Genomic DNA, 19190 nt, shown 5'->3' with positions numbered 1-19190 from the left:
AAGGTTATTTATCAAATGTCATATGTCAGCGATGCAAGTGATCCAATTTGTTCACCTACATTTATATGAGATTTACAGATCTGGTTTAGGTAACGTAATTTGTTTTGATAATCTCATTTCAACAGTTTCAAAGAATACATCATCATCCATAGATGTAAAAAAATATATCTGAGCTATTTCAACTCATAATGCACAAGTGAACCAACGACACTGTGTTGCAGTTATACTTGTACTAATGTAATTGAAGTACAATTGAATCTTACATTAATCTACTCATATTTATTAATTCTGTTTTATGTTAAATGTATAAAAAGGGACAAAATTCATGATTACATGTATTTGTCAATACTGATGCTTTTCTTCATCAATCTATCGAAAATCTCTTCATCTGTAAAATGAGGCCGATGTGCCTTTATTTTGCGACTATCGATGTTCAAACAATTAATTACATTTCACAAAGCGAGACACACTCTCTCAAACTTAATGCTACGGCAATACACAGCTGTGAGATACCAGTGGCCCATCAATATTCAGCGCTTTACTGCTGAAATAGAGTTCTCGATTTGCCAACACACAGATAAATATTTAATCAGAAACAGGAAAACAAGATTTCTTTTTGCAATGAACTATGAGACCAAACAGTCGTATCCAATCAAACAATATTTTAGACTTGAAGCCAGTTAAACTTGTGTAATTAGTTCAAATTCGATATTCGTCTTGTTTTGCGCCTGTTCTGTGTTAAATGAGTGATCCAAAAACTGCTCGTCATCTTCTTGTGAATGAAATCTACAACCCACCGGAAATTGACAAGTAATTAATGTGCACGTGCACGCCCGCCTATCATCAAGCGATGTAGGTTTCACGTGGTGCATGCTTTTAACCACGCGACAGAACGTTGAAAACGGGATTTGAATTCAAGTTGTTGATTTCTCGGCTTTCATTCATACATCTCGCACCTCAGGTTGGCATGAAGTCCAAACGTTGTTGTGTAAAAACCTGATTTTCATGTAATGAAACAATTGAAACGTGTTAAGACATGACTGTGAAATAGCTACCAAGAACCCCATGACGACTGATTATGCAAATGAGGACCCCAGTGTCGAAATCTGTGTCGGTTGTTTATTTCGCACGTACACAGTTGGACAGCACCTACATCTCATCAAACATCTTTCGTTTTCCCTTAAAACGATTATGATTTTATCTAAATATGAAGTTGTTCGTATTAAATAAGGAAAAACAAATTAAATTTCATATATTGTTTTTCATGTAGTCGTTTGTATACAACGAAAGCGTTCCCTGATTTTTGAATGGTATGCCTCAGATTAATCATCTTTTTTACATGAGCGCACAAAATAAAATGTCTGTCGATGATACACACACCGAATATGATATATTAATACTAACTCATAATTGTTGACATATTACCCATATTGAAAGTTCGAGGGAGGTACTTGTCAATGGATAAACTTGCTTTTATCCGTTAAATTCGATGTTTATTATTTAAGACAGTACTTTGATATTTATTGCTTGTTTAAATCGATGAGTAATTGTTTTAACATTTTCAGTGTCTGTGTGTTGTGCAACGTTTAGTTTTATGTATACTTGAAATGATTAATTTATTATTTTGAACGATAAGTCAAAATGACCAAAAAACGCTTTCAATTTGCAGGCACCTGCGCTCATTGGTATGTATCTGGCGTTGTATTTGTGTTGATCTAGACTCATTTCTGGCGAGGTCACCCTTTATCAACTTTTAATGAAAACTTAAAAAGCTATTAAAACTGAATTAATTGGAGATTAAAATCCTGCGATGTTATTGACATGCTTAGTCTATTGTTAAAATCCGTAACAGTGACCTTTAACACTGTAAACAGCAAACGTCCTTGTCAGTGAAAATTGCATGCACATTGCAACTGTCAACTTGAAACTGACTAGACCTCACAGCGAACATAACCGTATTCAAAGATGTGTACATTGCAGATACATTTGATGCATAGCCCCTGTTATCATTGATGTAGATAAACCCTTAAATCATATGCGGATAGATCAAATCTCAAGATTTCACGCATTTAAAACCAAACTTTCTCATTATTCAAACCACCCATTAATCTTGAACCAGGTGAAGGTTGTAGATTTCAGAGTATCAAATTAAACATTGTATCAACACATGTGCATATCTAGATCTAGATCAGGTTACCTGAACAATTTTTATACAAAAGTAATAAATTTCACAACCAACCCAAACAAATGACATTCACGTACCCTTGCCTACCCTCGCCCCATCTGTCTGAAATTTTGACTCGCGCCTGCTACAACTGACAACCTCTATACGCTAGGCTACCCGATACCGTTACGGTCTGAAATGTACAAGACGTCATCAATCAAGGTGTTATCGACCAGCTCATCGTAGCTGTTGTCGTTTCGTTGCTGTTAACAGGCATCGCTCGCGTCGATTGCCCTCTATCAGATCATCTGCCATAGCAAAGATCCTATGACTGCTGTGCTTTTGAAAAACAAGCCTTAAAAAACTTTCCGGAACTTTATTTCGAATATAACAATAATTGGGCAGGCTTTCCAACAGGATTGTGGTTGATTGATACGAAAGATCGGATCGTTTATAACGAAAAATCGGTTACTATGTACAATGGTTAGATTTCGTGGTGTCGGGTATCTAATTGGTTTCTAGTGATACTTGATACTTTGTATTGTCAATGTCATCGTCAATTTAACATTAACTGTTTCTGGTTCAATCACCAAGCAGAATTTCTGCCATTGTGTATATCGCTATTTATTTCACCTTTGATTAAAGGGCAATCATGAAAAAATAAATCTGCTACTATTGTATCGATATTTTGAAAACCTTTTTAAAATATGACCTTTTGAATAAAATTTGAATTATAATTTATCAAAACTGACAGTTTTCATTTCTTACCGTTTATGAGTTTTCATAATATCGTCTTCATCATCGTTATGGTTTCACGAAGTAAAAGACAAAGAATGCCAAAGTCTTTCATACTTAAGAAATATCATATTACCTCAATATTTATGTAAATATCCAATTCAAGAAAAAATGTTTTCCTGATGAAATGTACTTACATAAATAAATTGTCAATGCAAGCCAGTCACTTATGACAATACCAGCTAAATATATCAGTGGATTATGTATATACTTGTATATCACCGTACTGTTTAGTCATGTATTTTGTAAATGACTTATCAGGCATCAGCTGCATATAAGAGCTGTATGTTCTCTGAATCACTGTTTGTGATTCATGAGAATAAACTTCATCTTCTTCTTCTTCTTGCTTCTTAGCCTAATTAAAATTCAACACGTGTCTCTGTGTTTGGCGTGGTATTCACCCCTTAACACTGACAAAAACAATCATTCACGTGACACTACCACTCAAGGCGACATTACTTCTGCTTAACCAAGTCAGTGTTCGAGCAATAAAACAAAGGTATTCTAAAATATACCACACTTCAAACAAACATGGCCAGGGGTATGGTGGGACCTGATAGATAACGCCTTATCAGCATGTCATTAAAACTCGGACACTAATCTGACTGGTTCTATTGTTCAACAATTTGACAGCAATTGACAACGATAAGTAAATTTCCCCCAGAAATATCTCCGTGGAACACGTGATTACCGTAAACGCCCCGACCAGTTTATGCCATCAGACGTTTCAGATGAGTCGAGATAGGACCTACCCACCTAAATGCTGGCGAATGCATGTGCTGTCCTGCTATTCACATGACCATATCATGATGGGTTTTAGTAATGGATTATTGTGAACATTTGTTTACGAACGAAATAAATCTTTATTTTGTGTCATTGAAGAAGGTGTTATAATAATGACATTATTGCATAACTATGAACACGTTTTTAGCACATTAAGCTAAGAGATGTAAATGAATTACATTTTTATGTTCGAAAGAACTAAATATAATTATTTTTACAAAATGGATTATTTTTGTTAACCTTTATGTTCAATGATCCGTTAAAAGCTGATGTGATTAATCTGAATACTGTTGTCATATTTTTTACCATTGATTTTTTAAAACACAAAACTTAAATCAAATGTCCTTTTTAAATAACTCAAATGAATAACTATAATTGAACGGAAGCTATAAACTGTAAACACAATTTACAAAATTATCGGATTCCGATAGAAGCGCCCCTTAAGAAGCGTACGGTAATTTCGAAAACTGTTATCAAAGAAATCATGACAATTGCCCGAAGGAGGGGAAAATAACGAGATTCGCCACAGAACGAGGAAAAGAGAGATTATGAGAGTAGAAATGACATATATAGTAGGTTATCTCTCGGCTTCATCAGGGCTGAGGCAGGAAGAGCCTGGAATTATTGGATCAACGCGCATTCATCGGAAGACGGGGACCAGATCGACTCCTCCCAAAGCGACGCCGCGGGGAGATAGACGACTGGGCTTTACCGTAGCTTGTTGTCAGAGTATGGAGTAGATTAGGGTAAATTTTGTTTTTCTGGCACTGTTCAAATGTTTGTGGGTTCGCCGTGGAAAACACGTGCACGCCATGTACATGGCGCTTTGTCGCCATCACACCCAGGCGTGGGAATCATGGGAAGATGGAATCACGAAATGTTGAAATGAGAAACGAACGAAACGAAGGATATCTTATTTCTATGATGGCTTGTCATTATCGTATAGAGATGATAGTGTTTTGAGTGCGATGACATCTCATCTTAACCTAATTCTTTTAGTTGTTTATGATTTTATGTTATCGTTTTCTTTTTATTTCCAAAGGTATTTACTGATCTCTTTGAATCCAACCCTTTTCCATTATTTGCTTTTAAGTATACATTTGTTGTTTTTAAGCTCGTGTTATCTATTTCGTTTTCTTGGCTGTTTTTCTCATTTGATTTCATTTTTAAATTATTCAAAATAACGCGAAAATCAATTAAAATTCAACACGTATTTGTTTTGTTTTTGTCATAAATAATTGTTTCTATATAATCTTCTTAGTCATCCTCTTTTTTATAAAAATAGATAGCTTCTCACAACATGCCTTTATAAAGGTTTAATGGAATATCTTAAAAATAAAAATAAAAATTTTTGTTGGCACAATAGTCTGTTGTTTGTTGTGATTATTATGATATATTTAAAGGCATTTGAGTCTTTGACAATCCTTTACGAACCCTCATTTGAGTCCGAACTCTACACACAGTCGTCCTCAGACTTCTGACAACACAACCATCTTCCGACGTGTCTTTGCAATATCAATCGCGACAGCATCTACGATTTCACAGAATTCCAGTACAACCTTGTATGCGACAAAAGTGGACGTCAAACAAAAGCGGAACGAGGATCGTAGAAGACATGCCATGTTAATATTTGTATATTTCGTCTCTTCTTTGTTAGGGCGATCGCTTATATTGTCAGTATCGATTGTCCGTTTCACCGCTACGTGCCTTATGAGAAATTTACACGTGAGATATTCTTTGATATATACCTAAGAGGAGAAACACATTGTGAAATAAACATGCTGATGGATTAGAATTTAGGCGATCCGATGAAACATGTTTATTTCATATAGATTGACAAGAGATCAATTTCATCATACAATGCTCCTGGATCGTGAAATTAATACGGACTCATTATTTGTATGTGTCCTTTTGTGAAAACACATGCATTATTGAGCATAATCATTTTATTTCCAGCAATTGTTACGACGCTTCTTTAATTCTTGTAATTCAAGCAAATGAATTTGAAATTGAAAAATGGTTTGAAATGTACAACACGTGCAGAGATGAAAGGAGATCCCCGAATGTGTACCTCCTTTGTTAATTCTTTCTTTTGTCAGTTTAAGAGTTGCATTAACAGAAACATTTGCAGCGTAAACGTCATTTCTTGGAGTATAAACATCACTTCTTGGAGTATAAACATCACTTCAAGGAGAATAAAGCGGCAGAAAATTAGCGTACAATTAGCCCGCCTGAACGTCTTATATCACGTGACAAATTCAATGGCCGTCAAATAAATTCCCGCATCTCGTGCAAATGCTATAGCCGAAACCATCACCTTTTAATTTATTCTTATTTTACAATCACTTCAATCTGATAAATTTCACACGCAACCTGTCCGGTTTACTATAAAACTGTTAAATTGCTAGATAAAACGGACGAAGAAAACGTAAATATTCCCGTCATCAAACGTTACCGACATTTTACACACCGTTAAACTGTTCCCCGTTAAACTGATCACGCTCGCGATCTACAGGCGGTCTGGTCAAGGCAAGACGCCAACCGTAAGAAACACATTAATCCAGCGATTTGATTAGCCAGTCCATTTTCCACCGATTACGCCAAGTGACCATTCCAATCTCTTCGATCCTCTCTCTGTGGATAATTGGGTGTTCCTTTCAAGCTCTCATCAGTGCACAACCTGTTGTGACGTAACCAGGCCCCACATGCTGTACCCGTATCCCTGTCCCCACCCCCAAACTGCCAGATGATCAAAGCAAATCCTTACTCCACCCCAGAGGTAAATCCACCTGTCCCCACCTCACGGTTGTAATGTGAGCTGGCGCCGTCAGATGCAATGTCGGCGAGTCCCGTCACGCATTCAGTAGATCCACCCAACTGTTTTCTGAATACATACGTGAGATTCGTGTCATTGTATTGCTATAGTCGGAATCGTATAATGGACTCTGCTTTTAGTAGAGATGTCTTATGATTATGGAAATGGTTTTGTCGCTTTTATTACATGTTAGGAATGTTCATCGTTAATGCGTACATAGCGTGATCTAGCATCGACGAAGATTAACCCTATATAAATATCATTTTATCAAAGGGAGTTTAAATAGGAGCAGGAACATAATCGATATGTCAAGTATTCATGAACCTGACATTTAATTGAACACTAAAAAACTGTTAAAATATTTTAACATTAATAGTTGAAACTCTTCTTTGACAAACCAATCTATTGGCAACTATTCTGGCAGACGAATCATTCTTATTAAATTAATAGTTACGTACAGCGGTTAATTCAATTACATCTAACACCCAATCAGCATTGAGGCCATGGGTAGCTCAGTGGGTAAAGTCGTTCGTTGATCACTCCAAGACCCGGGTTCAATTCCCAAAATGGTTAAAATGTATGAAGCCCGAGATTGTCCCTTGCCATAATGGTGCATGAATATTGCTGAGAGTGATTTATAACAACACCCACTCAATCACTCAAACATGATTGACTTTCACATATAGATATGATCAGTCAAATATTTCTATATCATATATACATCAACACCTGCAATATGGATTCATTCAAATAGTAATATTGCAAAATCAAAACGACATCACAACTTTGAACTTTCTTTTATTAATACAACCTAGTTAATCCAACCCTATGTCGATGTTCGTCACGACCTTCTATTGCCAGAGCGCAAGACTCAATTCTGTTACATCTATACACACGTCACCAAGTTATGCTTTGTTACCGATTGAATATGATCATACCTATCGACCCACGATCATGTATTGATATTATGAAAGTCCCTACTATCCTAACAACTATATTATAAGCAGCGTATTATGTTTCTACCAAGCACAACCACTTGACGACCCTCCTTTGAAATACATGAAATAAATGTATATCATTCGATCACACGTCCATATTCTACCAAAACCATTTATCATATCTAACGAATAGACTTTACATGATTCCTTTCACCAACGCTGCACAATTTAGACAAAAACGTGGGAGATGACATGTGACCCCTTATCCCAAAGCGTTAAATTCCTGAATAGTAATTGTCATTCCCACCCGTCCCGAGCCACATGTCGCTAGCCTCTGCCAAGCATTCCGTGATCACGAGATGGTTTAGTTCCAACGTACACCTACTGGATATATAGTACATTAATATTTCCCTGCAATCCCCTAGTCCTCCGTGACAATCTAACGTTCTTCGACGATCCTTCGTGTCTGCTATGATACTAAATATGTATGTTGGCTAAACTGTAACTAATACATGCACAGTCGGAGGGGGACAAAGAATTTGCTGCCATTGTTGGTGTCACTTTGTTGTCTGTTTCTATTAGACAGGTTCACACGGTTCAATCTTTAACAGACAGCCTTGGTCTGCTGTGGTCAGTGTGAATGCTGGATATTTTTGTTCGCGTGAAAAGGATCTTTGGACAGGTGGTTAGATTCGAGTGCTGGAAATTTGCAGATTAAGGATTTCAAGTGTCCTTATGAATTATCTTCCGTCGCATTATTATAGTCGGGAAAAAGGTTTTTTTCAATAATGAGTGACAGTGCAAATTACACTATACGACAATAGATGAGGATCGGATTTCTATGAAGATATCTCAGAATTAGGGAGTAAGTGAATGTGTTTTAACGCCAGTCAGTATCATTCCACTTATATCACGGTGGCCTGTGAATAATTGAATCTGAACCAGATAAACCAGTGATTGAAGGCATGAACACCGATCTACGCGTCCGACGCTTGGTAACACACGCAACCATTCCCTAGCCTGACCACCCACTTTACTCGGTCCATGGGGTACATCAATCTGTCCTGGAATGCACACTCAGCAAGGTCTTACATTGTCACCATCCGATTACTAGTATCATTTTGTTGACCCTCTGTTCAAGGGAGAATATTTACTTGACTGTGCCAATGCTGGTGATTTGCTGAATCGACATATTCTAAGTAGGACTGCAAAACTGATCGATATAAAGAAACACAAGCGTGCCAGACTAACGAGTTAACCCTTAGACGTAAACTGTTTACCCTGTTAATCCGAATCCCGTTAATCTGTACATCCTGCCTTCCTGGTTACTGTTGAGAAAGTAGGTATATCATAAAGGGACTACATTACCACAACCTCCGTGGTCTAGTGGATAGAGTGCCTGCCTAGAGAGCGGAAGGACGGTGGTTCGATCCCGGCAGCGTCATACCAATGGCACTTGTTGTTTCCCTGATTAACGCTCGACAATAAGAGGCTACACAAGGATGGTCGGTTCGGAGTGCGTATACCTTGTGGGGAATCTATGTTAAACTGCCTCAACATCACCTCACCTCACCTCACCTCACCTCACCTCACCTCACCTCACCTCACCTCACCTCACCTACTACGTTAACGTGAGTCGCTTCATTCGGAACGGTACCGTCTTGATTAGCGGGGTTTCACTATACACACGTTCTGAAATTTGATTGCGTTACATTCATAACCTTCTGCACAATGGGTCTCAATTTCCACACCTCACGAAACCTGATTTATCTCTTATCATTCAAACGCATCACCAGCAGGCATTAAATCCTTCCAATTATTCCGTAAAACATCCCTTCATAAAACAGTGTTAATCAATGCAAATAACAACAATGCTGTACATAACTACAGTTTCAGGAAATCGGCGTATGCCATATTTCTTTCAAGTTTACAACTCGCAAAGATATCTATCAAATAACACTAAGCCATTAACTCTGAACCACATTAACCCAGCACGTGACGGAGACAGAGGTCTCCATGTTTACTGTTAGTCCAGTTGATTAAAGTTGGACCTCTCCAGTAGCGCTTATACAGCATTCATCATCCCACTCATGCATATTACAATGTTTATGACTTTATTACACGTCCATGTCCACAGAAGGCCGTAAATGTTTAAACAGATTGGATGAAACACTGGATGGGCCAAGGTTCCATGCTGAGACTACGTCATTTAGTACGTTGTAACGGTTTCCAAGAAATGAATGTGTGGCTTGTAACAGTGTATTTGTAGCATTATGATGACAGTCGTGTAATATGTTACAGGTTGAAATGTAGTTAGTTTACAGCGATTTAACCTATTAGTTGCATTGGCACAATTACACGTTACACGTTTGAGATGAAGTGATATAATGTTTTATAAAGTTAAATTATTCCTGTCTTGTCTTATACAGTTTTAGGACTTAAAGTTTGTCTTGAAAAAAACTTGTATTAAATTGATAAAATATAGCAAACAAAATATTTCGTGAAAACACTGTCACCGGAGCGCCAAGTAAAAACGAGGTATTTCATAGAACTCGATTGAGAATAGCTAGCAGATGAGTAATGGCAATAGTTAACATACACTCACTAAAAAAGAAATAGGAAAAATGTTTTCTCAAAGTTATGTTGCGTTGGTACACTGGCGGCTCGGTTATTAATGTTGAAATACAGTTGTAGAAGATATGTAAGTATTGGATGTAGTCACTGTCGCGGTATTTTCTAACCTTGAGCTATTGAAAAGTCTATTATCACAATAACTTAAACAGTGATCGGACCGATATCGCAGATAGTAATGACATTCAGGAGGATTAATGTACCGTGTTATGCACTGACTCATACACAACGCCAACGTTACAGATGTAACAGATAGCGCTGACGACATTTCATTGTTGTTCCTTGTAGACAAAACGAAATATGTGTATAATGATGATCGTAATAATTGATCCTCATCTCCATCACCATTATCATCACTACATCGCCACCACCACCACCACCATCATCATCATCATCACCACCACCATCATCATCATCACTACCACCACAACCATCATCATCGTCATCATCATCATCATCATCGTCGTCGTCGTCGTCGTTGTTGTCGTCGTCGTCATCATCATCACCATCATCACCGCAAACTAATATTAATGGTCATCATCAGTATGCTCATAGCCATCAGAATCTGTTATGCCATTTTGTAGCGTCAAAGAAATATACCTCTACACCTTAATAGTAGAAGAGGCCGTTCTACAGTAACATTATGAGCAATAGTAGTAGCAGTAGAATCAGCAATAATAGTAGCAGTAGAAACAACAGCTACAGGAGCATCCAACGATCTTATATTGACCGTCACATTAAACCAGAATGCAAGGTAAATGCTTATAAATAGAAAATAACTACTCGGGAAAACCAACGCAATGTACTTATTACTCTTATGATGATGACAGATACTATTTATGTCACTATTTCCTGTTCATATTTGCCCAATTATCAGATGAGCTGTGAAACACAAATAATGATTTAACGCTACACCTGAACGTGTAATCTTAAACACATGCAGGTTAGGGGTGGATTTGCATAATGACAAGGAAGTGACTCAGTTATTGCTGTAACAGTAGGAGATGTCGCTGTGTATAGGCCTATAAGGTAAACGCAAAGTAACTGTAAGATTCCTTTAATCAAGTCATCACATTAACACATAATCTTGCACAAAGCAATAAAACCACAAAGTTAATACGTCACACCCTGTTGAGAAACTTTATCGCGCTGTCACTTTCTTTAATCACCGACCCTCAATGCGGTGTTGTTTATTTCAATTTTATGTGCAAACATCATTTATTTGTCGAACTATATCCTTTCATTCAGATTACACATAAACACAGATATTTCTATACAATAATAAAATAGTCATTTTATTCTGAAGAATCCCTACAGAGAGTGATGGGGTTTAATTCGAGTGAGCGCGGTCTCTAATTAACTGACCTCTGCCCGTGCTGTGGTCAGTGTCCATCGCTTCAGGGCAGGATGACCTGACGGACATAAATCCGGGTGATATTGTGGTATATTACCCTACTATTGCCACCGTAACTCACCGTGGGCGTGAGCCGGTCGGGTGCAAATTAAGATGGAATTGAGATAGGCGTTTGTTAGCGCCTGATGGGTGTGACATGAGTGACAGCTATTGACATGCCATGGAACATCGATGTTATCGCAACACGATGGAATTCTAGTCTAACCCTGTTTGACTACGACATGTTTGTGTCACACACGGTTGTTGTTTTGCGCCGCAGGAACATTTCAGCTACATCACTTTTGCAATAAGTTGGGTGAGATATGCCTGTGGTTGATATTATGAGTATTGTTGGGATGAAAGGTAATCAACCAAGTCTCTGAACATGATCACCCGACCCAATTCAGTCGCCTCTTTCGACCAATAAATCTAGGGACCTGTGTTATCACATGTATGGTGTTGGTGCCAGTTGTTATGGTGAACGTACACAATGATATTTCATTTACAGATATATTACATCATGGTGTTTCACGAGTTAAAAAATGTGGTCGAACTGTTAATAATTAAACAGAGGACATAAACAGAGAGTGGGATGGAGTGATTTTATCGAAAAAAATAAATTGTTCCCGAAATTTCTTGAAAAGACTATTGATGCTTCAGACTGATGTAAAAAATAGCAGAACATGAACATCTTACGGACACAAAGCATACCATAACAGAGTGAGTGAGTGAGTTTGGTTTTATGCCGCTTTTAGCACTATTCCAGCAATATCACGGCGGGGGACACCAGAAATGGGCTTCACACATTGTACCCATGTCGGGATATGATATACCATAACAGAACATCACCGAACATCATGACAGAAGTCTCGTGTCACCATGAAACAGAACGGTGGGGTAGCTCGGTGGATAAAGCGTTCGCTCATCGCACAGGAGGCCCGGGTTCCATTCCAGTGTTTGAAGCCCATTTCTGGTGTCCCCCGTCGTGATATTGCTGGAATATTGCAAAAAGCGGCGTAAAACCATACTCACTTCACAATGAACTACATGTCCAAACTGACGCCAAACATTTAAAAGACAATAAGGAATCTGAAACGATAATTGATAGTCGTCTGTGTGAACGTCTTATGAAGGATCTACAGCGTTATAATAAAAGTATTTCAAAGGATACGTCAACAGTTTTTTTTCGGTTTTGTCCCCAAAATTTGCCACTCCAGAATATAAAGCCTCTTTCACAGACGTTTTCACTCATTTAATCGTCGTGTTGAATATAGAGGTCGGCAATGTAATGTAAATTATCAGACCCGGTAATCCAGGTTTTAATAGCGGGGTTTAAAAGCACATAAATAAAACACGCGCTTATCTCGGAACACGGGTAACTTTTTCACGGCATCCCAGTCTGATAGAAAGTTACAAAAAATGTCATTCATCAAAAACAACACTATAGTCAGACACATCGCTCGCTTCACCGCTTCTGATGTCAAAACAGAAAATAAACTTCTCCTCACTAGACGATTATAATCTTCGTCGCCCTTCTCGATACCCCTGTGAAACCTAAAACTTATTCTCTGGGGCTCCAGATGGGTGCCACAGCTTTGGCTGTATATTTCAGATTTGAGGCTCAATACGCATGGGTCTAGGTATCCGGTTACGTTTTTCGGGAGTGAGTATGGTTTGGCGTTGCTTTCAGCAATATTCCAGCAATATCACGGCGGAGGACACAAGTAACGGGATTCACATATTGTACCCATGATGGGAATCGAACCCGTACCACAAGGAACCACAAGGAAACCACACCGCCCAACGTTATTCAGGCGATATCTGTTTTCTGTTAATATGTCGTTATGTTTGAATGGAATTTATTCAAAAGAAACCCACTGTCACTGGGGCCTGAGTTAAGGTTATGATTATGTTGTTCAAGCATGCTTATATTCTCCATACTAAACACCGTAACCTTTAGAACTGGGCCCGTGAACATACAGGGTAGAATAGGTCTTCAGCAACCCATGCTTGCCGTAAAAGGCGACTTTGCTTGTCGTAAGAGGCGACTAACGGGATCGGGTGGTCAGGCTCGCTGACTTGGTTGATGCATGTCATCGATCCAAATTGCGTGGATCGATGCTCATGTTGTCAATCACTGGATTGTCTGGTCCATACTCGAATATTTACAGACCGCCGGCATTAAACAACAAACAAACTTTACAACTGCGTCTTTACCATCCAATGTATCCCTCACACTTCCCCGTTTCCCCTACCCACAGCCTCATGAAACATCCAGTCGTTTTACTTAACCCCACCCAGCACACAACCACCCACAGCTACCCCCCCCCACCCCCCCTCCCACCCACCCCCCCACCCCCGACACTACCCTTCTCTTCGCATAGCATTCAGCCGTTACACACCAAACCATACACACAATTACCCACAGCTACCCTCACACACCACCCTACACACAGCCACCCAAAGCTACCCTCACACACCGCCCTAACCTATTCATCGCATAGCATTCAGCCACTTGACACACACCACCCTACACACAGCCACCCACAGCTACCCTCACTCACCGCCCTAACCTATTCATCGCATAGCATTCATCCACTTGACACACACACCCCTACACACAGCCACCCAAAGCTACCCTTACATACCACCCTACTCGTCATCGCATAGCATTCAGCCACTTGACCACACACACCCCTACACACAGCCATCCAAAGCTACCCTTACATACCACCCTACTCGTCATCGCATAGCATTCAGCCACTTGACACACACACCCCTACACACAGCCATCCAAAGCTACCCTCACACACCGCCCTAACCTATTCATCGCATAGCATTCAGCCACTTGACACACACCACCCTACACACAGCCACCCAAAGCTACCCTCACACATCGCCCTAACCTATTCATCGCATAGCATTCAGTCACTTGACACACACCGCGCTACACACAGCCACCCAAGCTACGCTCACATACCACCCTACTCGTCATTGAATAGCGTTCAGCCGCTTGACACACCCCACAACCCGTCTAAACCTACCTACCAAGACCCCACACTCCGACACATACATTCACCGTAGTTCCACCCTCATATTCATCCCACACCACCCAGCCGGTCACACGAACCCCCTCTCCCCTGTCCCGACCCTGGTTACACGTGACGGAGAACCCGAAACCCAGCATTTAGCGGATCCCGCTGTTTCTACCCCCGAAACAAGCCGCGCGAGTCAGTTTCTGAAAGCTACCATCTTGACAACGACCGAGCGACGGTATATTCATTTCAACTAACTCGCAACAGCTGTAGTGAGACTAACGAAAATACGTACAAATACTCGTTAAGGGCTGCACAAATTAATTCCCCTGCCAGTAACATGGATAATATGTAATTTAATTTGGATTGTCGTAAATAAGCCGAGCATATATGATGAATGACCCACGATATAATCACTTAATTAAGCATTCGGATGCTTGGACTTGTTTTACATATCATGAAATAATCATTCTATGTTGAAAATGACGTGCGATTATGCCTTGACATTTTTGTGGAGACAGTTGGTTTTCACGTTCGATTTATTAGAAACCGGAATCTCAAATAACAATCGCCGAATCGGGTGCATTCGTCCCTGAAACAGCTGGTTCGGTTGATCCTATTTTAAAATTGTGAAATTTAACCCGTTTTAGATGTTTTGGGGGATAAGGTTTGAATCAGATTTGGTTCATCCAAAGTTTAAGCACATGGTCTCGACTCAAATATCAAAATGAGAAACACATGCTACTAAGTGTACAGCCTCACATTAACCACCTGAGTTCTTAAACCCCGTTAACACTGGACAATGGATATTAGTTTGTCTGAACCCAACCTGTGCACGTGGATGTCACCAAAGTGGTCAATATCTACTGTGCCACTTTGGGATTTTCTCATTAAACTGACATACAATGCTGACGTGGATTAAAGTTTCTTAGTAAATCATAACATATGCTCATGAATTACATGTAGTCGGAATCATGCAAAAGTCTCTGCTTTTAGCCAATACTTTTCACAAATTATGGAAAGAATTTTGTCGCTTTTATTGTAACTTTACTGATGGGTGTGTCTACAAACAGTAAGAGCACACAGTATCAACCAGAGTGTATAGTTGTTGATATTACTTTCAAACGTTTGGCCAAACCAGAAACAGACTCCACTACTCAGATCAAGTTCCTGAGTCTGAAATTTGAGAACAAGGGCACTGGTGCCCAAAAATACATTCTTAGACAGAAATCAGTTTCCCTTAATGTCCAAAATATTAAAATTTTAGAAACCACCAACAGTATCATTTTCCAATACAAATACCATTTCATGAAAGATGTGCAATTATTGGAACGTGTCGCAGAGAGTGGACTTTGCAGATCATGGAATAAACTCAACAGCTACGTGTGGCTGCCAGGACTAATCTCACTGCAACCAACATGTTGCACATAATCACAGGTGACTTCTCTATAGTTGACAATCACAACCTTCCACAGATTATTAAAATATGGCCCAATATATCGCGAACAGCCTGCTATCACTTGGGATCACAACTTTAAATAATTATTGATGCTGTCGAAGCGTATGCCACAAAATAGGCCAAAGCCTGTCGAATGTCTTTCGGGGTGGGTTAAGTCAGTGCCTGATGTTGTCATTGGTAGAATGTACGAACTGAAAAGGGGAAACAGAATTGGAGTTTACCTGTCATCCAATACAGCTACATGTCTATCTTCAAAGGTTCTCAAACTTGAAAGCAAATGTATGTTTAAGTAAGTTAACTGAGAAAAACAATATGTAAAATGCTGGACTTCCTCACCGATAACATCTACAGTAAACTACGGTTATAACGAACACGTTTATAACGAACTGACGGATATAACGAACTTACTTTTTTGGTCCCGACTATTTGCTGTTGTTATGCTGTATATATGCTTATAACGAACTACGGTTATAACGAACTTAAATTAGCAGCCCCTTTGAGTTCGGTATAACCGTACTTTACTGTATGTGAAATTTTGGGATAGGACAGTTAGGCAAGAAGTAGGCATCCCCATGGGCACCAATTGTGCTCCGTTCCTAGCTTAAGGTCCGACTATTTTATTTTCTATGAAGACTAGATATTTTGCAGCTATTGAGGCAAAACCAGATAATTTTTTAAGTAAAGCTATGAGCCTGAATATTTTTTTAATACAATCATCTTGCAACAATGTGATTTTGGTGTCAGTCAGTTTCTTTATTTTCAACACTCTGAAGCATAATTGGTCCCTGGTGCAAATGATGTGGAATTACTTACCGGATTGGAAAACTCAAAACACGAAAATAAAGCCAAGAAGTTTAACTTAATCTTCAGGGGTATCGATGATCTGATATAGCTCAATAATGGTCAAATAGCCAATTCCCTTCCACAGATTTACCCATCTGAACTAGAAATAACAGACCAGTGAAACTGCCTCATCTGTTTCATATTTAGACCTATGCTTAAAGATTCAGAGTGACAAACAATTATCCACAAGACTGTATGACAAGAGAGATAACTTCAACGTTCCAATAGTCAACTTTCCCTTTATGTCGAGCAATATTCCTGCAGCTCCGGCCCTTGGTGTCTACATGAAACTTTTGAGGTACAATATCTACCACGATTTTATAGAGCATCATGTGACCCTTGCTCAAAAGTTGTTTGCTTCAAGGCCTTTGTAAAGCTTTCAAAAATAGGTATGGAGGACATTTCCAAATTTGACGCATCAGTGACAAAATGATGTCCGATGCAATTCCCTACATTGACGTGTACCATATGTTTGGTCAGAAGAGCGCTTGATCTGCCTTTGCATGTGTTTGTGACAGGAGCAACTGGTGAGGCAGGATACGCTCACCTTTCCGCCAACACTTGGTATCATCATTACGTGATAGTGATTCATTAACACAGGGGCGGCCGGGTAGCCTAGTGGTTAAAGCGTTCGCTCGTCACGCCGAAGACCCGGGTTATATTCCCGACATGGTTACACTGTGTGAAGCCTATTTCTGGTGTCCCCCGCCGTGATATTGCTGGAATAGTGCTAAAAGCGGCGTTAAACCATACTCGCTCACTCACTCATAAACACATGCTTAAGATATAGTCGGAATCGTACAAAGGACTGTTTTCAGCTTCTGATTATGGAATGGGTTGTGCCGTTTTTATTCTGCGGTCTCATTCCAATTTTTCAGCCATTCCCTGAAATCAAAGTTGCATGTGAAAGATGTATTGTATTTCATGGGATGATGAAAAGGAACATGATGTAGTTGTATTATCCTGAGATCGATGTCAATTTCAAATTGTAAAGCCTACAGCTTACTTATCGCGCTGATTGACAGGTCTTTGTAATGCATAGGATGCATGCATATTGATTTTCGTATCAATTTTTACTAAACCCTAACCCATTTTGTAGCAATAGCATGATAACAAGCGTGTTTTTAAGGATTATTAGAGTAGCGTCGATTTGAAAGTTATCTAACAACTGAGAAAAAAAATTAGGTATTAATCAAGTCATAAATGCGTTTTGGTCGTGAAACGGCCGGTTTCATTTCTGTAATATACCAGTGTGGCTTATAATTATTTCATAGTTGAGAAATATGATATTGATATATTCATTTCATCAATCCCCTGGAAGAGTGTATAAAATGAGCAGCAAAATGTGACAAATGAAATAAACATGACGACACGTTGTTCGAGGCGGACTGACGGATATGATTGCCTAATGTTGTTCTGCATTAATGATGTTGCGGTTTATAACAAAACGATGTTACTTTATGTCATATTTAATTTATGTGTTGTATTTTTACCTGTTTTACGTTTCTACGCCAACGCACTGTTGGCGTTCAAGTTCTCTCTCTCTCGTTATGCAGCACAAGCTGACATCATTTTCGTTATGATAAATGAAGGCGATCAATTGTATTAGATAGTGTTTTGTCGATGAATTATTGATGTCTTCGTGATTGTTTTGAACGACACGTGTCATGTCAACAACAACGCTTTGAGCCTAAACTAACATGTTTTAAGACGCTGTGATATTTGATCATGCACTTTAAATAATTGCGTATATGCATGTTAAAAGTACAAAACCATTTTAAATTGATTTTTTAGAGATAGTTAAAAATGCTTATAAAAGTCACATTACAAATAGTTGTGTAGAGGTATATAAAAAATGCTTTCTTTGATTTCGTTCTAAAATAATTGGCAACTATTCAACATATGTTCGATTTTTTAACATTTTTCTTTTCTGACAAAATGAATAAATTTATTAACATTTTCAATAAACAGATGTTCCTTGTATGGAAACAGTGAAATTGTACATGTGTCTCGTCCCCAATCTCATCTAAACTCACGTATGCTGTATGTGGATGTGAGTGACATCACTATGTCCAACCTCCAGACGAGCCAATTGGTGGCGTGAAATTGACACGCGATGAAATGCAAACACAAACAAATACGTCAGTGCAATGTTTACAAACATACAAAACAGATCACAGCTGTTTACAAGTATGGGGGGAGGGTGATCATTTGTTTTGTTTTACTACACTGTGTAAATATTGAAGCTGGCTGATGGAATAGCCGCCAAGTGTGTTAGCATTTCTTAGTTACGTCTTGTTAATACTGTTTATTTAACTCACATGGTGCTCTTGG

Source organism: Haliotis rufescens, unplaced genomic scaffold (genome assembly GCF_023055435.1).
Source record: "Haliotis rufescens isolate VD_foot unplaced genomic scaffold, xgHalRufe1.0.p SCAF_17, whole genome shotgun sequence".
NCBI lineage: Eukaryota > Metazoa > Mollusca > Gastropoda > Lepetellida > Haliotidae > Haliotis > Haliotis rufescens.
This window is presented reverse-complemented; position numbering follows the sequence as displayed.